Source organism: Berghia stephanieae, chromosome 9 (genome assembly GCF_034508935.2).
Source record: "Berghia stephanieae isolate SIO BIC M18660-M18661 chromosome 9, UCSD_Bste_1.3, whole genome shotgun sequence".
NCBI classification, from domain to species: Eukaryota; Metazoa; Mollusca; class Gastropoda; order Nudibranchia; family Aeolidiidae; genus Berghia; species Berghia stephanieae.
In genome coordinates, this window is record NC_088368.1 from 28440853 (window position 1) to 28458352 (window position 17500).

Sequence of the window (17500 nt, forward strand, 5' to 3'; positions counted from 1 at the left end):
ATTTAGTTGTAGGTTGTACATATCTGCCGTACCCTGTAAAAATCAATATTTGACAATTTGGCCAGGAAACTCGTCCTTCAAATATCGATAGATTTAAATTTAAATGACCCTCATCTTGGTTAAAAATCTCAAACCTTGGACTTCGCGAACAATTATAGGTATCAGTGTTGTCACCATCATCGTCATCTTTGTCATCATTATCGTCGACGCCATCATTATCGTCTCGTCATCATCTTCGTCACCCTCATCGTCATCACTATTGATGTCATTACTGTCGTCTTTGTCAACATCGCCATTATCGTCGTCATCAATATCAATATCAACCCCATGCTCAATACAACATTTGCCATTGTTTAGTAACTCACTCAATCCTAGAAATTTGTGATACTTTTCAAGATTGAAAAAAAAATATATTAAAAATGAGCATGTACATATATATTTTTTTTCAACTACCATCAACATGTAAAAATGAAAAATATTAGCTTTGATACTACGCCTATAATTTGTCTCTCTATGCAATAAATAGGCAAGGGGTAAAAGTAACCCGGGTAAACTACGGATATAATCAGTGTTAGGGTTGAGTGAGTTAATATACACAAGTAAATAAAAGGTAGTGTTCATCAACTTCACTGCTTTTCCAGCAAATAAACTGAGATTATGTGTGTATGTATATGTGTATGTGTGTATGTGTATGTGTGTATGACAAAAATGAAAACTTAGAGATGATTCTATGTCAAGCTCTTGCGTTTATGCTATGCTTGTTTTGTTTTTATGGGTTTTTGAAACGCATTTAGGTGACCTCAAACTAAGTAATTTGATAGTGTGCTCTTGGAATCTACATGTTTCCTATTTGAACCAATTCCCCTTTGTTTTACCTTTTCTTGGGTGCTTTAATTTTACTTATAGAACTTTTTACAATCATATTTTCTTCCTTTTTAATCGCGCTGATATGATCTTAATGTGTTGCAAGCGCCGTGAAACCCTTAAAAACAAAACCAACACATTTAGGTCATATCAGCACAAGAAAAAGGGAAGAAAATGGGATAGTAAAAAGTTCTAAAATTACAATGAAAGCACCCAAGAATAAGCAAGACAAAGGGGAACTGGGAATAAATGGGGAGCAGATGTAGATTCCAAGAGTACACTATCAATGTTATCTGTTTGAGATCACCTAAAAGACACAAGCACAGGTCTCCGCCAAGAGTAACACACTCAAATGTTTACAAATCATATACATTTTATTTAAATAAAAAGAATAATACAGTGCACAACAGAGTGATCATGTACAAGACAAAAAATAAATTTCATCTCCCAAAACTCTAACTAGACATTTGACTGTTTCCCTCTCGGGCAGGGAATCCGGCCAGGGCCAGGGCAAAACCAAGTGATCTTATTCAAAGACAGAGACGGAAAGCATGTTGGAAAACAGATAAGGGGGATAGAAGACACAGAAAGTGCATCCGCCATTATTCACTATGAGAGGTAGGACCCTCATCGAGTTTGCTATGTTTACAGATACCGATGTTTGCTCAGATGTATATATTTTGTGGACGTATGTTTTACATCTCTGGTAATTAAAACTTACCATGGTATACATGCGAATGTGTAGATGCAATGTGTCCATATGTGTCTTGTTTTGCGTGTCGTTATCTGTTTACGTGAATGTACTTTCTTCCCATAATAGTTGGGGGACTTAGGTCCAAAAAACCCTTGATATGGTCAGATGCGGTGCTAGAAAATGCAATTTATGCCTGACAGAGAAACTGGAGATTTTACTACACAACTACAGAAACAATAACACCTTAAACAAAATATCTGAACTGATGACAATGTGCAGACACTCTAACAAATTCAAGGTCAAAACGCAAAAGGCCAAATAACCCTCCCCCCCCCCCCTTTCCTTCCCCCCTCCCTTCCCCCCCCCCCTTTCCCTCCTCCCCCTTCCCCCCCCCCCGCCCTCCCCCTCCCCCCCCCCCCCCCCCCCCCCCCCCCCCCCCCCCCCCCCCCCCCCCCGCCGCAACTACATTCCACTACAATATCACACACACATGTACACACAACACACCTACACGCATACACACACATACACACACACACACACACACACTCATAATATAAACATGAGAGCACATCACAATACACATCAACACTAATCACCAATACACAACGAAACAACTTTAGTTTGGAGTAAGAACTTTCTACGGACATTACAATGGATTACGCCGACTGAAGAAGTGTAAAAAACACAGAAACGAGTCGTCTCGGCCAATAAAATGTGAGTGAAAATTTGCATTATATATTAGCTCTAACCACCATTATCGAGCACTTTCGTACCTACAAGTACCCACCAACACTCATAAATATATATATATATATATATATATATATATATATATATATATATATAATATAATATATATATATATATATATATATATATATATATATATATGTATATTATATATATATATATATATATATATATATATATAAATAATATATAATCTCACCTTTTAAAATAATGTCGATTCCCAAAACAATCTCCACTCGTCGTACTAAAGACTCCACAACTCTAACGGTGTCTAATCCAATCCGTACTGTCAGATTACTATAACCCAAACATTTTACTCTCATAATAAGCACCAACAGTCGTGACGTCACTTCCTTCGTAGTGACGCATAGTAACTTAGTAGCTGGTTCTAAACTATTGGAACAATGGCGGACGCCCTCATGAAATACTTCTCCAACGAGCATAAAAGTGTATCCAGAGGAGAAAACATTATAAATTTGATCATGTTTTGACTTTTATACATTCTGATTACATAACATGTGAAAAAGTTAAAGCCAGCATAAAAAATAAAAAGTAAAGATTTTATTTGTTTGGAACCAAGCTGCTCGTTGCTGGGCGGACGTTACATCAGACGATTGAATCTTATTCGCACTCCTTAATGGGAACGATCTATACTTTCTTTCATGTGCTCGAGGTCATTGGTCACTTTGCAAAATGTGCTCATATTTACCCAAATAATGAAAAATGTTAACAGCTTTTTAAATATCTAACATCACGATTGGTCATTTTATTCAGCTTGACACATGGGTATGTTTATAACTTTTGTAAACAAAGCAACGGGGTTACATTTGTTAAGAAATATCCAATAGGATTTAATAGTCTGATGTCACGCCGCCCGGCAACGGCGGCCATCTTGGTTCTAAACAAAGAAAATCATTACATTTTATTCTTCACGCTGGCTAGAACTTTTCATATGTATTGTGATCGGAATGTGTAAAAGTCAAAACATGATCAAATTTATGTTTTTTTCCCCTCTGGATACGCTTTTATGCTCGCCGGAGAAAAGTTTCATACGGGCGTCCGCCATGCGTCATTAGGAGGGAAGTGACGTCACGACTATTAAATCCTATTGTTAGACAGCAACAAATAATGTGATTGATGACCTGGTTTGACGAAAACAGGAATATAGATCGCTCCCATTGTCGATCACTCTATATGATCCATGTTTATCAATTTATCACGATACGTGAGCGTTGGTTGGTACGAGAGTGCTAGAAAATGTTGGTTAGAGCATATTAAAATAAATAAGGTCATTCACGTGTTTTTTGGGGTTTTGTTGTTGTTTTTTTTTTTGCCGATACAATTGTTTCAATGTCCTCCATATCGTCAGTTGACAATTATCCCAAGTGTGCTTTTCTTCAAGTTGAGTTCGATGCTGTACCTTATATGTTATATTATATATATATATATATATATATATATATATATATATATATATATATATATATATATATGTATATATATAATATATATATATATATATATATATATATGTATGTATGTATGTATGTATGTATATATATATATATATATATATATATATATATATATATATATATATATATATATATATATATATTGTCAGATGTTCATAAGGAAAGCTACCTCTTGTCTTGCGGTTAAATTCGAGTAAAAGACCGAGTTATGCATTAAAATATTAGATGAAAAAAAATAAGATGGGGAGAATAACATAGAACAGGAGTATAGATAGTATGCAGATGACGTCACTCAGGCCTTTGTTATTGTTTTTGCCATCCGCGTTTGTGAGTTGTTCTCACTAAACTGTATTAACCAGACTATAAACGTTTAAGGTTACACATAGTTTTGTGTGTTGTTCCATTATACTTCCGGATGGCAATGTTGTGAGCATATTGGACAAGCGCATACTATCTATTGTACATTTTGGGCCTCCCAATAGGCTTCAAAAGTCATGACGTCACTTCCCTTGTAATGACGCATTGTGACTTAGTAACTGGTTCTAAGCTATCGGAACAATGGCGGACGCCCTTATGAAATATATCTCCGACGAGCATAAACGTGTATCCAGAGGAGAACAACATTATAAATATGGTCATGTTTTGACTTTTATACATTCTGATCACATGACACGTGAAAAAGTTCTAGCCAGCATAAAGAATAAAAAATACCTATTTTCTTTGTTTAGAACCAAGCTGCTCGACGTTGCTGGGTGACGTGACATCAGACTTTTGAATCCAATTGCCTTCGGTTTTCAGATCTAGATCTACTTATCCGTGCACATAGGTTTGACGCCAACTATTTATTACATTTGTTCATTCATTCATTCATCTATTTATTTATCTAATTATTAATACTATGTTTGCCTTTACTTTAAGTAAAGTCATCACAGACAGAATCTTAAGACCCGAAATGTTTACCAAGAAAGAAAATATTTGTAAAAAGAAAGAAAACACGACAACAAAAAATAGAAAAAGGCCTGTAAAAAGACAGAAAACGGACCAAAAATATTTTTTAAAAGGGGAAAACTTTTGAGAAGAAAAAAAATTAGACCAGAAGGAAAGAAAAAAAAATTAACAAATAAAATAAAAAGCAATAAACAAGACCAAAAAAAAAAAAAAACACTAAAAGGCAAAAAAGAAAGAATAGAGGGGGGAAAAAAGAAGCAAATAATACAAAATTCTGAAAGAATAAGACGAAAATAGACAGAATAAAGAGAAAAGAGAAAAAGGAAGAAGTTTTTAAAAAGGCGAAAAGATAAAAACAAAAAAAAATATTACAAGACATAAAAAAAAAAAGAATAGAGAAAAAATAAGAAAATAATTCTCCCCGGCGGGGAATCGAACCCCGGTCTCCCGCGTGACAGGCGGGGATACTTACACTATACTACCGAGGAGACAACAATAACTATATTTTTATACATTATAAACTTCTAGTATGACCATAATTTTTTTTAGTGATTCTATTTTCATTGTATCAACAAGTGTAGTACTTTATCCACACCCTCACCTTTGATCCCCACAACTAAACGTTTAAAGATTACACATAGTTTTGTATGTTGGTTTGATATGAAAGATCTGGCGGGTAGAATCACAGACTACTAGGATTCTCTATGGGTAGAACTGGCGAGTATTTTATGAAAACGGTTACCGTCAATTAACTGAAAATGATTATAAGCAATATAAATACAGCGATAGAAAAAGAAAGAGAGGTGTAGTGGGAGCAGATAAAATAAAAGAGAGGGAGACATTCAGAGAGAGAGAGAGAGAGAGAGAGAGAGAGAGAGAGAGAGAGAGAGAGAGAGAGGGGGGGGGGGGGGGGGGGTTGGGGGAGGGGGTGATAGAAGGCAATCATTGAAAAAGACTGTTGAAGAGAAGAAGAAGAAGAGGAAGAAGAAGAAGAAGAAGAAGAAGAAGAAGAAGAAGAAGAAGAAGAAGAAGAAGAAGAAGAAGAAGAATTATAAGAGAGAGAGAGAGAGAGAGAGAGAGAGAGAGAGAGAGAGAGTGAGAGAGAGAGAGAGGGAGGAAGAAAGAAAGATAAAGAGAACAAAATATGTTTCTTAAAAGACAAAGAAAGAGCAAAGAAAAGGAAAAGGAAGCAAAGGGAAAATACAAACGAAGAATTAAAAAAAAAATTCTCCCCGGCGGGGAATCGAACCCCGGTCTCCCGCGTGACAGGCGGGGATACTTACCACTATACTACCGAGGAGACGAATTCTACAGACTTCTCATCCTTTAAATAAAACGTGACCACAGCATTGCGTCATTCTGATTCCATTGTATCGACAGAACTTGGTATGTGATTTGTTAATAACATGGTGGCCACGGTTTGGGGAATGATATTAACGAGTTACAATTATATGTATAGGGAATGAGATTAGCGGAAGAGTAGCGTCCCTTGATTGGACGTCACCCATAGTCTGTGATCTCACCGGCGGAAAAGTTATTAGAGAGAGAACGTCATGATGGTTGTGCGCATGCGTCTCTCGTCCTCGCGGAGCTAATCTCATTCCCTATAGCTCGTTTTAAATTAGTGGATAAGTTTATATATGATTACTGTAATTAATAGATAAATAAATGAATAAATAAATAAATGAAAAATAAAATAGATGAATAGATAAATAATTAAATAAATTAATATATGGATATATAAATGAATTAATGAACAAATAGATAAATACATGAAAAAATAAATGAATAAATATATATTAATAATTAATTATTAATTAATATTTATTTTATCTACGGCCAGAATATGGTTTAGAATCGTGGTGAATATTGTATTGCCGAAACGTAAATTCAACGTTAAAATAATCAAAATTAATATTAAACTTCTGTGTGTCAGTTTTTGTTGTTCTTGTTGTTGTTTTTCTTTTTCGTTCTCTTTTTTTTTTTTCTTTTTTTTTTTTCCTTTTGCTGTCATCACGTGTGCCAAGCTAATAATATATCATGACATCATGAATCAAAGAAAAATAATAAATATTATTTAAGAAATGAGGAGATAAAGAGAAGAGAAAAGGGCAAAGAGGGAAAATGATGTTGTAAAGAAAGAATAGAAGAAAATCCGGGGGGGGGGGGGGGGAATTCTCCCCGGCGGGGAATCGAACCCCGGTCTCCCGCGTGACAGGCGGGGATACTTACCACTATACTACCGAGGAGACGAATTCTACAGACTTCTTATCCTTTAAATAAAACGTGACCACAGCATTGCGTCATTCTGATTCCATTGTATCGACAGAACTTGGTATGTGATTTGTTAATAACATGGTGGCCACGGTTTGGGGAATGATATTAACGAGTTACAATTATATGTTATCTGTATAGATAGAATGCGCTTGGCCAAGGAGTTCACAACATTGCCATCCGGAAGTATAACGGACCAACACACAAACTCTGTGTAACCATGAACTTTCATAGTCTGGTTAATACAGTTTAGTGAGAACAACTCACAAACGCGGATGGCAAAAACAATAACAAAGGCCTGAGTGACGTCATCTGCATACTATCTATAGCTCTTATTCAAATAAGTTGGATAAGTTTCCCCAATGGGAAAAATAAAGGGATTTTTTTTATTTTTAAATTTATTATAACTATAGAATGAATATACTCCATTGAAAATTATATATAAGTTGCTTGAATTATTGTTTGTTATCTGTTGTGGGTTTGTTTGTTGGTTTTTTTTTTTTTTTTTTTTTTTTTTTTTTTTTTTTTTTTTTTTTTTTTGTTTTTTTGTTTTGTGTTTTTTTGTTGGGTTTTTATTTGTTTTCTTTTCTTTGGTTTTTGTTTTTGGGGGTTGTTTGATTTGTTTGTTTGTTTTTTTAGGTCTGTGCGTCATTCTGATTGCATTGTATTGTCGGGCATGGTACGTGATTTGTTAACATGTCGGTCACGATATGAGTTGTGATATTCATACAATACAATCTGTTATCTGTATAGCTCTTATTCAAATAAGTGGATAAGTTGATATATGATAAATTAATAGATAAATAGATGGATAAATTTATTGCCAAGCTAATATATGATGACATCATTATTCAAAGAAAAATAATGAATATTATAGAAAAGGAGGAGATAAAGAGAAGATAAAGGGGGACAGAGGGGAAAATGATGTTGTAAAGAAAGAATAGAAGAAATACGAAAAAAAAAAAAAAATTCTCCCCGGCGGGGAATCGAACCCCGGTCTCCCGCGTGACAGGCGGGGATACTTACCACTATACTACCGAGGAGACGTGTTCTACAGACTTCTCATCCTTTAAATAAAATGTGACCACAGCATTGCGTCATTCTGATTCCATCGTATGTTGATAACTTTTATTCAAATAAGTGAATAAGTTGATATAATATGATTAATTCATAGATAAATAGATGGATAAATTATTAATAAATAAATTTAGATATAAATAATAAGATAAATAAATCAATAAATCAATAAATAATTAATAATTAATCAAATATATGGATAAATTAATTCATGAACAAATAGATAAATAGAGGAAAATAATAGATAAATAAAAAATAAAAATATTTATTTGATCTACGTTTTTTTGTTTGTTTGTTTCGTTTCGTTTTGTTCTGTTTCCATTTGTTCCTTATATTTTATTTTGTTTATTTCTCTTCCTTTCTTACTTTTCTTTTTTTTTTTTCTTTTTGGTCATTACAAGTGCCTGCCAAGCACATCCACATATGATGAAATCATTACTAAAAACATAATAAATATTATAGAAAAGGAGGAGACTAAGATAAGAAAAAGGGGGACAGAGGGGAGAATGATACTGTAAAGAAAGAATAGAAGAAATACGAAAAAAAAAAAATTCTCCCCGGCGGGGAATCGAACCCCGGTCTCCCGCGTGACAGGCGGGGATACTTACCACTATACTACCGAGGAGACAATAAATCGGAGAAATCATGTATCCTATATTATGGTGATATCTTGAAGCGACATTTAATGGATTATCTTATCACTAACACCGTTATGCATCAATGAACACTTTGATGTCAGTTCTCTGTCAACATTATGTCGTTATTATTCTCCATATTTTTATGTATTTATTGTTTTGTTTTTATTTATTTGTTTGTTTTGTTTTTGTTTTGTCTTGTTTTTTGTTTTGTTTTGTTTTGTTTTGTTTTGTTTTTTGGGGGGTGGTATTTTAGGATTTTTTTTGTTTTTGTTTTTTTGTTTGTTTGTTTTTTTTCTTTTTTTGTTTTTTTTTGTTATTTTGGTTTTGTTTTTTTTTAAATAAAGTCTGGCGTAAAAACGAAAATATTTGTGATGGGAGAAAAAAAAAATTCTCTCCGGCGGGAATCGAACCCCGGTCTCCCGCGTGACAGGCGGAGATACTTACCACTAAAGATAGAATGAAGATTACGTCACTCAGGTCTTTGTTTATGGTTTGTTTTTTTTTTTTGGTTTTTTTTTTTTTTTTTTGCCATCCACGTTTATGAGTAATTCTCACTTTACTGTATTATCCAGACTAAAAAAGTTTATGGTTACACAGGGTTTTGTGTGTTGGTCCGTTATACTTCCGGATGTCAATGTTGTGAGCTTCTTAGCCAAGCGCATTCTATCAACAGATAGAATGAAGATGACGCCCCTCAGGTCTTTGTTACTGTTTTTTGCCATCCGCGTTTATGAGTAATTCTTACTAGAGTGTATTAACTGATATCATGATAGAGGTAGAGAAATTATAGTCAGAAAAATATGTTACTTATTAAAGAATATATTGAACCATATTAATTCAAACACACACACACTACCACACACATACACACATACAGAGAGATAGTGAGAGAGAGAGAGAGAGAGAGAGAGAGAGAGAGAGAGCGAGAGCGAGAGGGAGAGATAGAGGGGGAAGGAGAGAGCGAGAGAGAGGGAGAGAGAGAGAGAGAGAGAGAGAGAGAGAGAGAGAGAGAGAGAGAGATATTTATTTTATTCCATTTCATCATCCATACAGGTAGCCAGATGTCCCATCAATCCCACCCATTCTACCCCCCCCCCCCTCCTCCCCCCCCCCACCCCCCCCCCTTTCCCACCTATCATCCCCCCCCCCCCCCCAGCCCTACCTACGAGTACCATTGAAATCATCCCGCCCCTGGAGGAAACGACATCAAACCATACCGGCATATTCCAGCCCATTAACAGTTTTATGGAGAGCTCTTCAGCGATTAGCGGACTGATTTCTCTATTGTTTACATTGTCAACGTGACAAAGACATCAATACAATCACGACTTTGCTGTTTCAAGCTCCCACTGTGACCCGTGAAATAAGGATCGTTATTGACAGTTACAGGTTTTACATCCGGGACCCTAACGGTAATATAACTATAACATGCGACCCACCGCGTCAATCTGGTGTATTATGTCGGGATCAACTAACTTGAGCTTTTATAATAATATAGCGCAATATCCACGACACGTGCTCAAAGCGTTTTACAAGGGGTCTCAAGCCAACAGCAACACTTAACATATAGTACGATACATGAGGAATGTTGAGCGGTATTACAACGCCGTTAACGACCAGCTACTCATTTTACACCTGAGTACGGTGAGTGAATGTGAATAAAAAGTCTTTTTCCAAGAACTCTACTATACGACGCTCAGAGCAGGACTCGAACTCATGACCTTCTGATCCGAAGGCGAGTGTCATATCACTAGACTATAATATTGCCGCAACTAGATGAAGATAAATATGTATTCATCTTCTCTCCACGTGACACGCCACTTGAGAAAGAACTATGTCCAAAACTCAATTCTAGGAATGTGCATTTTACTTTGCAGCACCATCAATCTAGGATTCTCTCGGATACAATTCTAGCTACAGTGAACGATTCAATAAGGAAAGAGCTTTGAATCGTTCACTGTAGCTCAAATTTTATCCGTAAAAAAAAAAAACAACTTTTCATTAGAAACATCAAGTTTATCTCGAGATAATAATAGAGGGAAAAGTAGCTGGCAAAAATCAGCTATCACTTTTACACTATCCGTTACTGCCTGTAGTCAGGTACTTATTCACACCTCAGTTGAGTGGGGCAATGTGAGTAAAATGGCTTACTCAATAACACAACGTCGGGACCAGAATTTTCTACGATCGTTATCACCCTTCCAGACATTGATCATGCTTAAGATTGCTTGACTTAGGTCCTGGGTTCGAGTCTCGCTCGGCACATAGTTGAATCCTAGGAAAAAGACTCTTTACTCACATTCTCTCACCGTACTCAGGTGTAAAATGAGTACCTGGCCATTAACAACGTTGTCTCTGTCGGGGAAAAAATGTATTATCGCCTAACATGCGTCATGTCTCGTTCTACATGTTACGTATTGCTGTTGGTCAGGGTTCCTTTGTAAATCGCTTTGAGCACGTTTAGTGGATATTGCGCTATATAAAAGCTCAACGTTTATTTTATATTTATATATATACATATATATATATATATATATATATATAAATATAAAATAAATGTCATATATCATATATTTACACACACACACACACCACACAACATATATATATATATATATATATATATATATATATATATATATAATAAATCATATATAATATATGAATATATATATATATATATATATATATATATGTATATATATATATATATATATATATATATATATATATATATATATATATATATATATATATAAATTATTTAAAATATTTACCACAATGTTTGGGGCAGTCTACATCAATGTTTCAGGCTTAATTTGCCATCTTCAGGACTGAGTTGTTTTGTATATATATATATATATATATATATATATATATATATATATATATATATATATATATATATATATATATATATATATATTATGTGATTTAAGATGAAATTGAAATCGGTACCCACCCGTACATTGTTAAAACAGTCCTATAATAATGCCAATAAAACAGTCTAGCAAGCAGGCTGGTCGGGGACAACGAGTACGTTTTAAACGAGTCTTTTGTTAACAAACCCAATGTGTGAAAAGTCAAGGGTGAATAACCGTCTGTCACGGTGTTGGGTCATGGGTGGTGGATCAATCAATAATAATATGTAGCATCTTTAATCCTAGTCATAATTTAAGGCCACCCTAACTCGTACTTTGTGGAAGATCCCGATCTCCCACCCAAACATTAGCGAGTAGTTTGTTTCGTTTTGTTTTGTTGTTGTTTTTTGTTGTTGTTGTTTTCTGGGGAGGGTTATTTTTATTTTTTTCGAGTTTACTTTTTATTTTTATTGGGGGGGGGGGGGGGGGGGCGGGGTTTTTTTTTTTTTTTGTTTATTTGGAGGGAGGGGGGGGGGGTAGTTTGTTTATTTGTGTTTGTGGGATTTTGTTTTTTTATTTTTGGGGTTTGTTTGTCTGTTTGTTTAATTGTTTGTTTGTTTTGTGTGTGTATGTGTGTGCTTATTTTTTGTGGGGGTTTTTTTTGTTTTTTTGTTTTGTTTTGTTTTTTGCTTTTTTTTTTTTTTTTTTTGGGGGGGGGGGGGGGGGGGGGGGGGGGGTTAAAATACAAAGTGAATACAAAGCTGCTAGAATCTGTGGACGGTTGAAGCAATGTGCGGAAATTATATAAAAGCTTTAAAAGATAATCAGATAACAATCACATAGCGTTTCGGGTTCAAAATCCTTCATCGGCAAATAACTAAAACGGCCAAAACGTTAATAAAAGAAGACGAAGAAGAAGAAGAAGAAGAAGAAGAAGAAGAAGAAGAAGAAGAAGAAGAAGAAGAAGAAGAAGAAGAAGAAGAAGAAGAAGGAGAAGAAGAAGAAAGATAGGAGGAGGAGGAGGAGGAGGGGGAGGAGGAGGAGGAGGAGGGGGAGGAGGAGGGGGAGGAGGAGGAGGGGGAGGAGGAGGGAGAGGAGAAGGAGAAGAAGAAGAGGAAGAAGAAGAAGAAGAAGAAGAAGAAGAAGAAGAAGAAGAAGAAGAAGAAGAAGAAGAAGAAGAAGAAGAAGAAGAAGAAGAAGAAGAAGAAGAAGAAGAAGAAGAAGAAGAAGAAGAAGAAGAAGAAGAAGAAGAAATATACTTCTTACAAAAAGATTGCTTGTTTGTTTTTGTTTTTTTTTTCTCAAACGTCTTTTTCTTACCTTATCGTGGGTGCTGGCTCTGTATCCACTGGACTGTTGATTAGTAGGTGTCATGACGTCATTGTTCGTGTCCCCGACAACCATCGCTGACGTAATTATGTATTTTATGACGTACAATTAGTGTTCTATATCCACGATCGAAATCTTGACACTTCAGTACCGCACAAATAGAATGAATGTAGATGACGTCACTCGACTCTTTGCTATTGTTTTCAGACCGCCAGTTCGGTAAAAAGTTCTCAGTAAATTCTTTCAATCAGACTACTACACACGTTCATTGTTACACATAGATTTGTGTGTTGGTATGATATATATCTGACGGACGTAACTGTTGAGTAATCAATGATTATGTATGTGTATATATATATATATATATATATATATATATATATATATATATATATATAGATATTTAAATATATATATATGTGTGTGTGTGTGTGTGTGTGTGTCTGTGTGTGTGTGTGTGTAAACGTTTGTAATCGTGATGATATGCATTTTAGATAGGTTACAGGAAGCCTATTTAAGTGTGAGTCTGTGAGTGTGTGTTTGTGCGTGTGCGTGTATGTATGTGTGGTTTTGCACTTTTTATTTCATTTATGTCTGTTTGCGTATATATATATATATATATATATATATATATATATATATATATATATATATACATATATATATATATATATATATATATATATATATATATATATATATATATATATATATATGTTGTAACCAAATGAAAATAAATTGTCTTCATGGATGATTATTATTATTATTATTATTATTATTATTATTATTATTATTATTATTATTATTATTATTATTATTATTATTATTATTATTATTATTATTATTATTATTATTATTATTATTATTATCATTATTATTATCATTAATAATAATAATAATAATAATAATAATAATAATAATAATAATAATAATAATAATAATAATAATAATAATAATAATAACAATAATAATAATAACAATAATAATAATAATAACAATAGTATTTCTAATAGATTCTCATTTCCTTCATTCACCAATTGATAAAGTTAAAGACTTAATTTAACATTATATACCCTCTTGTTGAATTATCCAAAAGTTTTTTGTTGAGTTTCACGTTTGATATTTAATTATTTGTATGCCTTCAAAATAATTAGATAAATATATAAATGAATTCATTAATAAATGAATAAATAAATTTATGAACAATTAATTAGTTAACTAATCGATTAATTTTTTAAAAAATCAATATTTAATTAAACAAATAAATAAATATAATTTTTTTTAAATACATGAATAAATAAGTACAAATAAATAAATTAATCATTTAATTAATAGATAAGCAAATAAATGTGTGAGGTTTCCCTAACTTTTCACAAAATTCAAGCAATATTCAAGCATGATCAGTGGTCTGATGGATGACAATGGAAAATTCTGGTCCCAACGTTGTATTCTTTGGTAAGACACACTAATGTACTCGACTCAGATGTAGATGAGTACATGTCTATAGGCAGTGACGGATATCTTAAGAGGTCCAGTACCCCAAAAAAAAAACCCCAAAAATACACGCATAGAAGCCGATTGGCACTGTATGAAATGGAAATATTATGGTTCCATATGGCCTGCTGCTGGGGGAATAAATGAAACATTGGGAATGGCATTGAGCATGATAAATCCATATAAATGATCTATATTATAGTTGTTTATATATTTATTTATTTATTCATTCATTTTTGTTTGTTTCTAGGAGAACGATTATATTGTAGTTACATTTTATTTAGCTCTTGTCTTTTGTCATTAGAAAAGCACATTCTGCAGACAAGGGTAGACGGCAAGAGAGGAAGAGGTAGACCAACAAGAAGCTGGGAACAAGATATATTATGTGAATGGCTGGGAATGACAACAACTCAAGCAAGTAGTCTGGCGGAAAACCGTAATCTGTTTCGCAAGAAAGTTCGGGAAGCAACGTCCTACGCAGGATCAGCTGACTAGATTTACTTTTGTCTTCCAGATGACTAAACACTATACTGTGGCAATATACATTAATCAGAAAGTAACAATTGCCTGCTGGCCTTTAGAAAGGACGATAGTTAATATATAATATACGAGTACGCGTGACCGACGGATTAGCTTTGTGGTCGTGTGATCAGACACTCGGACTCAAACTATAAGTCCCGTGTTCGAGTCCCGCTTTGAGAGGTACAAGGTTGTCCTCGCAAAAGTCTCTTTACTCACATTCTCTCAACCCACTCAGGTGTATATATAATCACCCGATTTACTTCAAATAAAGATTAAAATGCTCTGGTGAGCATATTCTTTCAAAAAAATGCAAAAGAAAAAAAAAATAATGCAGATGCAAAATTTTAACCTTCCGACTGATTATGCCATGCACTGACACAAATATAATTTCTTGCATTGCGAACCACTCAAAGTTCGCATTATTCATTATTCTGTTTCTAAAATTCACTTTTCGGGGCAGCATTTATCCTAAACGACGTGTACATATATGCAGGTCTGACATCCTAATCTGCTTATGGGCCTAGTTTAACATTGTTGTGATGGGCAATAATTTGCGTCATTTTATTTTTTTGAGATTTCCATCACAACAATGAGGCAGGCCACAATGAATTGGGTTATTAGACCTGCACATAAGTGCACGTCGATCCCGACATAATACCGTTTTGAGACGGTGTGTCACATTTTAAGTGTAAACTCTGCATTTTAATTGAAATTAAAAGGCCTTTATCGAGAAGAACGGAGGGGGGGGGGGGGGCGGTACCGATAGCCCAGCTGGTAGAGCACTCCCTTCACACCTAGATGGGCCTGGGTTGATTACGGGTGACTGCGATTTTTTTTTTCTGACCAGCAGTGATTGAGTAGTTGTCTGTTAGATCTGGGAAAGTATTTTGCCATAGAATTAATATAATAGTGTCCTTTCAAAATGGGAACAAGCAATTGCTATTGTCTGTTTACTCAACGCTATAGAAACCGAGATAAACTCCGGCTCCATCGGCCCTACTAACTGCTCTGAAGAACTATTTTATCGGCAAGAAAGAATAACGTTTGTTTGTTTTTCAACTGAGAAATAAATATAAAATTTCATAATTTTACCAAGTTTAGTTTTACATTTTATGCTCGGAGACTTTTTACACTCTGTCGCAGAACCAGGTATAGGCGGAGGGTTTTTTTTCGACGAAATTTCATGACGAAAGGAGGCACTTAATCTGGAGCTTATCCTGTATGAAAAAGAAACTTGTGTCTACGTGACCTAATGAAAAGTAATTTATTGTTCAATCAATGCGAAGCGCAGTGAGCATGGTAAAATTTTGGAATACCTTGAGAAAAACTTACATATTATATAGACATATATTTATTTTTCTATCTTGATATATATTTATTTATCTGTTTATGTGTTTCTTTAATTATTTATCATTTATTTATCAATTTATTTATTTATTTATTTATTTATTTATTTATTTATTTATTTATTTATTTATTTATTTATTCATTCATTCATTCATTCATTTATTTATTTATTCATCAAATTTTCATCATTTATTTCATATAATATAAATTCGTAATCAATAATGAAAAAAGTTTATGTTTATTTGTTTATTTACATATCTAATTTAATTATCTCTTCATTTCTTGATATTAATCACTTTTTTTACCTCTTTCCACAAACTAAAAAAAACTATAAATAAACCATACATTTCCTCATAAAACTAATAAATACCAAAATTCCACAAGAACAATTTGAAACGCTTCATGAACCATCTCTAACTCTCCATCGTCCCGGACCACCAGAAATCCTGCTGATATTGGCACCAAATGAGCTCCATTATCTTTTCGACATTCCACATCATACAAAAGCAAGTTATTTGACACAGTCCACCCAGCCAGTCCGTCGTCGGCATCCGACAATTCTGGGCCAATCAGAACACGGAATTGATTATTTGGCCACGCCCTCTCTGTCGCGTTCGTCGATCGATACTTCGACGACACGAGAGTAAAATCTCTCGCTGTGTCCTAGGTGAGTCGTATAGACTGACTGACTGCTCACGTTTTATTGAAATTATAATTCAGATAACAATAGCATTATAAGAACGTTCTGGAATATCTAAAACTAGATTCATGAAAAATTCATTACATCATATCTATTAGGCCTATAATATATTATTTCGTTATTCCGAAAACAAGAATCAATAAAAGATGAGAAAAGGGGGAAAAAAAAGAAAGAGAAAGGTTTTATTCATATTATAATATTTACTACCTATTGCCTCAGAAACTGGTAGATTTTTGACCAATCAAAACATGGGCACGTTGATACATCCACAAACCCCTTCGAACAAACATATTATCTGGTTGTTTACCAACAATAGAATCAATGAAATTGACAGCACTCTGTTCTTTCTTATTGTTTTAGGCAGCCAGGTGGGTGGCTTGGTGGCTTGTGGCCAGGGGGCTTGTTGGCTTGATGGCTCGGTTGCTTGGTGACTCTTTGGCTTGCTAGCTCGGTTGATTAGTTGCTCTGTGGCTCTTTGGCTTGGTGGCTGGATGACTTGGTGGCTTGGTGACTATGTGGCTTGG

The 17500-nt window shown here is 34.2% G+C and overlaps 5 non-coding genes across 5 annotated transcripts; all 5 read right to left on the bottom strand.

The window, feature by feature from the left end:
- Positions 1–5151: 5151 nt before the first annotated feature.
- On the bottom strand, positions 5152–5222 carry Trnad-guc (transfer RNA aspartic acid (anticodon GUC)). Its single transcript has one exon. It is a non-coding gene; the product is annotated as a tRNA-Asp (tRNA).
- A 740-nt stretch (positions 5223–5962) lies between these two features.
- Trnad-guc (transfer RNA aspartic acid (anticodon GUC)) lies at positions 5963–6034 on the bottom strand. The gene has a single exon. It is a non-coding gene; the product is annotated as a tRNA-Asp (tRNA).
- Positions 6035–6911: 877 nt separating this feature from the next.
- Positions 6912–6983, bottom strand: Trnad-guc (transfer RNA aspartic acid (anticodon GUC)). The gene has a single exon. It is a non-coding gene; the product is annotated as a tRNA-Asp (tRNA).
- A 996-nt stretch (positions 6984–7979) lies between these two features.
- Positions 7980–8051, bottom strand: Trnad-guc (transfer RNA aspartic acid (anticodon GUC)). The gene has a single exon. It is a non-coding gene; the product is annotated as a tRNA-Asp (tRNA).
- Positions 8052–8638: 587 nt separating this feature from the next.
- On the bottom strand, positions 8639–8710 carry Trnad-guc (transfer RNA aspartic acid (anticodon GUC)). The gene has a single exon. It is a non-coding gene; the product is annotated as a tRNA-Asp (tRNA).
- Positions 8711–17500: the final 8790 nt, after the last annotated feature.